General features: G+C 45.0%; 1 long non-coding RNA gene across 1 annotated transcript; it reads left to right on the top strand.

The window, feature by feature from the left end:
• Positions 1-7: 7 nt before the first annotated feature.
• LOC106724256 lies at positions 8-4,914 on the top strand. Its single transcript, XR_001359998.1, has 2 exons — positions 8-193; positions 4,050-4,914. It is a non-coding gene; the product is annotated as an uncharacterized LOC106724256 (long non-coding RNA).
• The last annotated feature ends 636 nt before the right edge of the window (positions 4,915-5,550 follow it).

The raw sequence follows: 5,550 nt of genomic DNA, 5'->3' as shown, positions 1-5,550 counted from the left end.
TGGGACCCGGGACGGGGGACTCGCGTTGGCCGCCGCTGGCCGGGGCCGCGGGTCTTGGCCGAAGGGTGAAGCGTCTCATCCCGTGAAAAGTGTCGGACGAGAGCAGACGGCAGGCGCCGGAGAAAGAGGGACTTACTTGTAAGGACGTCCCCTCTGTTACATTCTGGGGCCGCACACGTGGCATCTCCTGCAGGTTCGTTTGTTTCCTTAAAGGCGTTTATCCACAGCCGTGGGAGAGGGTTTGCAGCATTCGTTCAGGCTGGGATGAAGGATAGGAATTGAATGTAATAGTCAGGCTTATTGTCAGTTTTGGATAGAAATTGCTAGATGTCAGAAGATAAGCTCAACAGAATACATTTGAGAAGCACGTTAAGGTGTATTACTTCAGTCAACATGCCCCACATCTCTTATTCTTCAGAATCAAGTTCAGAGTCCTAAGACCCTTCTAATCTGTTCTTCATTTTCTTCCTGAATTGTCACATTCGACCATGTATTAAAATAATTTGATAATTTAATCTTTTCTACCTCATCGTAAAACTACTATTTGTATTCCACAGTGTTTGTTAATAGCATCACCTTGCATATAGTAGGTGCAGAATTGAACATCACAGCAAGAATCATATGCAAACATTTGGAGACCATAGTAGATTATAAATGAAAGTTCTGTGGATGAAAAAGGGGCCACAGCCCTGACCGGGTCCTGGGTTCGATTCTAGTCAAGGGCATGTACCTTGGTTGCGGGCACATCCCCAGTGAGGAGTGTGCAGGAGGCAGCTGATCGATGTTTCTCTCTCATCGATGTTTCTAACTCCCTTTCCCTTTCCCTTCCTTTCTGTAAAAAATCAATAAAATATATTAAAAAAAAAGGGGGGGGCACAAACTAAACCTGACAAGCTCAGGGGAGGCCTGCCTGGTAAGCCATACAAACTCAGAGACCTAAAGTAACCACATAGGATGGTCTGCAATTAAAACTTACTAACTGAAAACGAATTGGGATGGTTAGTCATGTCCTAGGCTAGTGTCTTTCTTGACAAAGCTCAATCTTTAACTGAGCTTGTCTACTGTCTTGTTGCATCTACAATAACATATCATTGGAATGTCAGAGTAACTCCCTTTTGCCATACCCTTCAGGGCACAATCTCCCACCAGAACACCGGACCACAGAACCCCCTCATTGTTATCTTGTTCTCCCACATACCATCTCTATTTGCTGTGTTACTTGTTAACTATCCAGTACCCACCAATGTAAAAGTGTGCCGAGCCAGAGGGCAGCGAGTGGATGAAGAAAAGACAAAGAGAATAAGCTGGGTCTAGATCAGGGGTGGGCAAACTTTTTGACTCAAGGGCCACAATGGGTTCTTAAACTGGACCGGAGGGCCGGAACAAAAGCATGGATGGAGTGTTTGTGTGAACTAATATAAATTCAAAGTAAACATCATTACATAAAAGGGTACGGTCTTTTTTTTTTTAGTTTTATTCATTTCAAACGGGCCGGATCCGGCCTGCGGGCCGTAGTTTGCCCACGGCGAGGCAAGCTGAGCCTTTATTTTATAGCCAGAGGTAAACAAGGTAGTGGTCACCATAGTTACAATGTTCTTGTGAGTTTCACTCGTTTTGGCAGCACTTGCTGTATCTCCCTCAGCCCATTAGCTGCCCAGATAAGATCTAGAGAGCGTCATAAGGTCAAGCCTAATTATGCTAAGAGGACTGTGCCCTCTAAGCTGGGACTTGTTTGTGACTTTGCCAACTGTTCAGTCCTAGGCTTAACTGTATAGCCACGCCCTGCATAAAAGAAGTATTTGTCTTTTCATTTTACCCTTTATCCAATCTTAGAGATTTCCTAGCTTTGCTTTCTTCTGCCTCCCTAATCTACCACCAATGGATTTCATGTAACCCCTTATGTCTTCTCTGGAGCATTTTCTCAAATCCATTGAGATTTTGCTTCCTGGCAGTTGTCATCAGTTTGGCTTAAACACATGAAAATTCTTACAGGATTTGGGTGTTTCTTACATCTGACAGTTCTAAATTGTTTTCTCTGACTGTTGTATATGTTGTTATTGCCCTTAATTACTTGGCTTATTTTTATTGATTTCAGAGAGGAACGGAGAGTGAGAGAGAGATAGAAACATCAGTGATGAGAGAGAATCATTGATGGGCTGCCTCCTGCATGCCCCCTACTGGAGATGGAGCCCAAAAATCAGGCAAGTGCCCTTGACTGGAATCGAACCCACATCCTTCAGTCCACAGGCCTACTCTCTGTCCACTGAGCCAAACCAGCTAGGGCAGTGGTCGGCAAAGTCATTAGTCAACAGAGCCAAATATCAACAGTACAACGATTGAAATTTCTTTTGAGAGCCAAATTTTTTAAACTTAAACTATATAGGTAGATACATTGTTATTAACTTAATTAGGGTACTCCTAAGGCTTAGGGAGAGCCACACTCAAGGGGCCAAAGAGCCGCATGTGGCTCGCGAGCCGCAGTTTGCCGACCACAGAGCTAGGGTAATTACTTGGCTTCTCATAACATATATACTTTTGTCAAAACTTAACTAATGGTTTTGTTTTCCTTTGTTTAAAAAAAATATGCTTTTATTGATTTTTAGAAAGAGGAAGGGAGAGCGAAAGAGAGAAAAACATCCATGTAAGAGAAAAAACATGGATTGGTTGTCTGCCACACACACCCCGACAGGAGATGGAACCCATAGCCTGGGCATATGCCCTGGACCAGGAATCCAACTGGTGACCCTTTGGTGCAGAGTGATGCCCAACCAACTGAGCCACACCAGCCAACGCTAATGGTGGTGTTTTCTGAACTAGATTTTGTTAGATTCTGTAGGTTAGATTCTGTCTGATATATCTTTGTATCTTAATTTAAATTCAGTTGAGTGAAAGTTTTAGTTCCTGGTATATAGGCAGTTCCCACCCTCAAGTAGCTCACCATTTTAGTAGGGGAAATAGTCTTATAGAGCTATAAAGACAGCCACTGTAATAGGGTTGTAAGGGTAGTAGTAAATTGTGTACAAAGTAAAACATTAATATGTACAGAGGAGGATGATAATGGGGAGTGGTTAGGGGAGTGTCAGGAAAGTCTAGATAGAGTTGTTTTTTTAAGTGTAAATAGAACTCCCCAGAAGAAGTGGAAGAAACAACACATGTCAGACATAGGTATATGTTTCAGTAGGATGCATTCCAGAAACTGTAATCAGTTTTGGGAGGTTAAATATTACTCAATTATGCCTTTTATATTTTCCTGTTTAGTTCTCTTACCCATCTTCCATAGTGGTTATTTAAATCTTTACTCTTTTCAAACCTCTCCCTTGAAACTTAACAAATGACTTTTAACCTCCCTTTAAAAAAAAAAAAAAAAAAAAGCCCTGTCTGGGTCAGTCATTTGGTTGGAGGAGCATCTGATACACCAAAAGGTGCAGGTTCGTTTCCTGGTTAGAGCACATACCTAGGTTGGGGCTTGTACAGGAGGTAACCGATCCATGCTTCTCTCTCACATATCTCTCTCTCTCAACCTCAACATATCCTCGGCTGAGTTTAAAAAAAAAAAAGAGAGAGAGTGAGAAGGAATCTACCAGATGTGAGCTTTCTCCACTTCTTGCCATCAAACCTATAAGCTAAACCTGAACCTGCAGCCATCTTTTCTTCCCTTTCCTCTCATACTTTCAATTACAACAGAAGTGAAGTCTCTGCTCCTAACTAAGGGCTGCCCTCCCCTTGTGCTCTAGATTTTCTTTTTGTCTGCTCAAGGACCCAATCACCCTCTTGCTATGCCTTTGAAATCGCTTTGCCCAGGTCTCCAATGACTTCCTTGTAGATAAATCAAGTGGACACAGTGTTATTTATAGTAGCCAAGATCTGGAAGTAGCCCAAATACCCATTAGTAGATGAGTGGATAAAAAAAGCTCTTCATCCTCCGCCTGGCCTACCGGTCTAAGCCAGGCGAGGGGAAGCTCATCTTCTGCTCCGGCCTCGTGCTACAGCGGCTGGGGCTTCGGCGACTGGATCGACAGCATTCTGGCCTTCTCTCGGTCCCTGCACAGCTTGGTTGTTGATGTCCCTGCCTTTGCGTGCCTCTCCACGCTTGTCCTCATCACAGACCGGCGCGGGCTGCAGGAGCCTCGGCGGGTGGAGGAGCTGCAGAATTGCATCGCCAGCTGCCTGAAGGAGCACATCTCGGCTGTGGCGGGTGAGCCCCAGCCGGCCAGCTGCCTGTCCCGCCTGCTGGGCAAGCTGCCCGAGCTATGGACCCTGTGCACCCAAGGCCTGCAGCACATCTTCTACCTCAAGCTGGAGGACTTGGTGCCCCCTCCGCCCATCGTCAACAAGATCTTTATGGAGACGCTGTCCTTCTGACCCCAGCCTAGGGACACGTGTGCACCGTGTGCGCACACTCCTACGCCACCCCACGTGCCTTGAGCCCATGGACCTTGGATCCCCCGGAGCACCGCCCCCCGCCGGGGCTGGAGCTGCAGACTGGCCTCCTCATCTGCTCCGGGAGGTCACCCCCTGGAAGAGGGGGATGCATTCATGGGGGAGACCCCTTCTATTTGTCTTACCCCCCATCCCAGCCCTGGCCTTCATGTTTCTGTAAGATAAAAACCATTTTTAACACACACTGCTGTGCTGTAAATAAGACAAATGCTGCTGCAAATACAGGAAGGAAGAGGTTGAGGTTGCAGGGAGGGTGAGAGGAAGGGATGGGACCCACCAACCTGGGCAAGCCTTTCCCAGTCTCTTCCTACTGACTCTCTCTTGCCACCTCCTTCCATATGTACATAAACTCACTCGAGGAGGAAGACAAATGACATTCTGACATTTATATTTGTGTATTTGCCTGGATTTATAGTATGTGACTTTTCTGATTAATATATTTAATATATTGAATAAAAAATAGACATGTAGCTGAAACTGGGGTCCGCTGTGGTAGCCCTGGCTGGTATGTTTAGTTGGTTGGGCATGGTCCCGTGCACCGAAAGGTTGCTGGTTCGATTCCCTGTCAGGGCACATGCCCAGGTTGTGGGTTCAATCCCTGGTTAAGGCATGTGTGGGAAGCAGCAGATGGATGGTTCTCTCTCACATTGATGCTTCTCTCTTTTTTTCTCTCTCTCTAAAAATCAATAAACATAATTTTTTTAAAAAGCTATGGTACATTTACACAATGGAATACTACTCGGCTATGAAAAAACAGGGAGATTGTATTTTTTGTGACAGCATGGATAGACCTGGAGGATATTATGCTAAGTGAAATAAGCCAGTCAGAAAACACCTTATGATTTCACTTACATGTGGAATCTAATTAACAAAATAAACTAAGAAACAAACTAGAAACAGAATCATACATAACATAGAACAGCCTGACAGCTGTCAGAGGGGAGAGGGATTGGAGGCTGGGTGAAAAAGATGATGAGATTAAGAAGGAAAAAAAAAACATAGCTATAGACGACAGTATGGTGATTGCCAGAGGGAAAAGGAGGTTGGGGGGAGGTGGAAGATAGCAAAGAGGAATAAATGGTGGCAGTAAGAGACTTTACTTTGGGAAGT

Source organism: Myotis brandtii, unplaced genomic scaffold, assembly GCF_000412655.1.
Source record: "Myotis brandtii unplaced genomic scaffold, ASM41265v1 scaffold1186, whole genome shotgun sequence".
In the NCBI taxonomy this organism is placed as follows: domain Eukaryota; kingdom Metazoa; phylum Chordata; class Mammalia; order Chiroptera; family Vespertilionidae; genus Myotis; species Myotis brandtii.
Note: the sequence above shows the minus strand (reverse complement) of the source record. Positions and strands in the feature narration are given on the sequence as shown.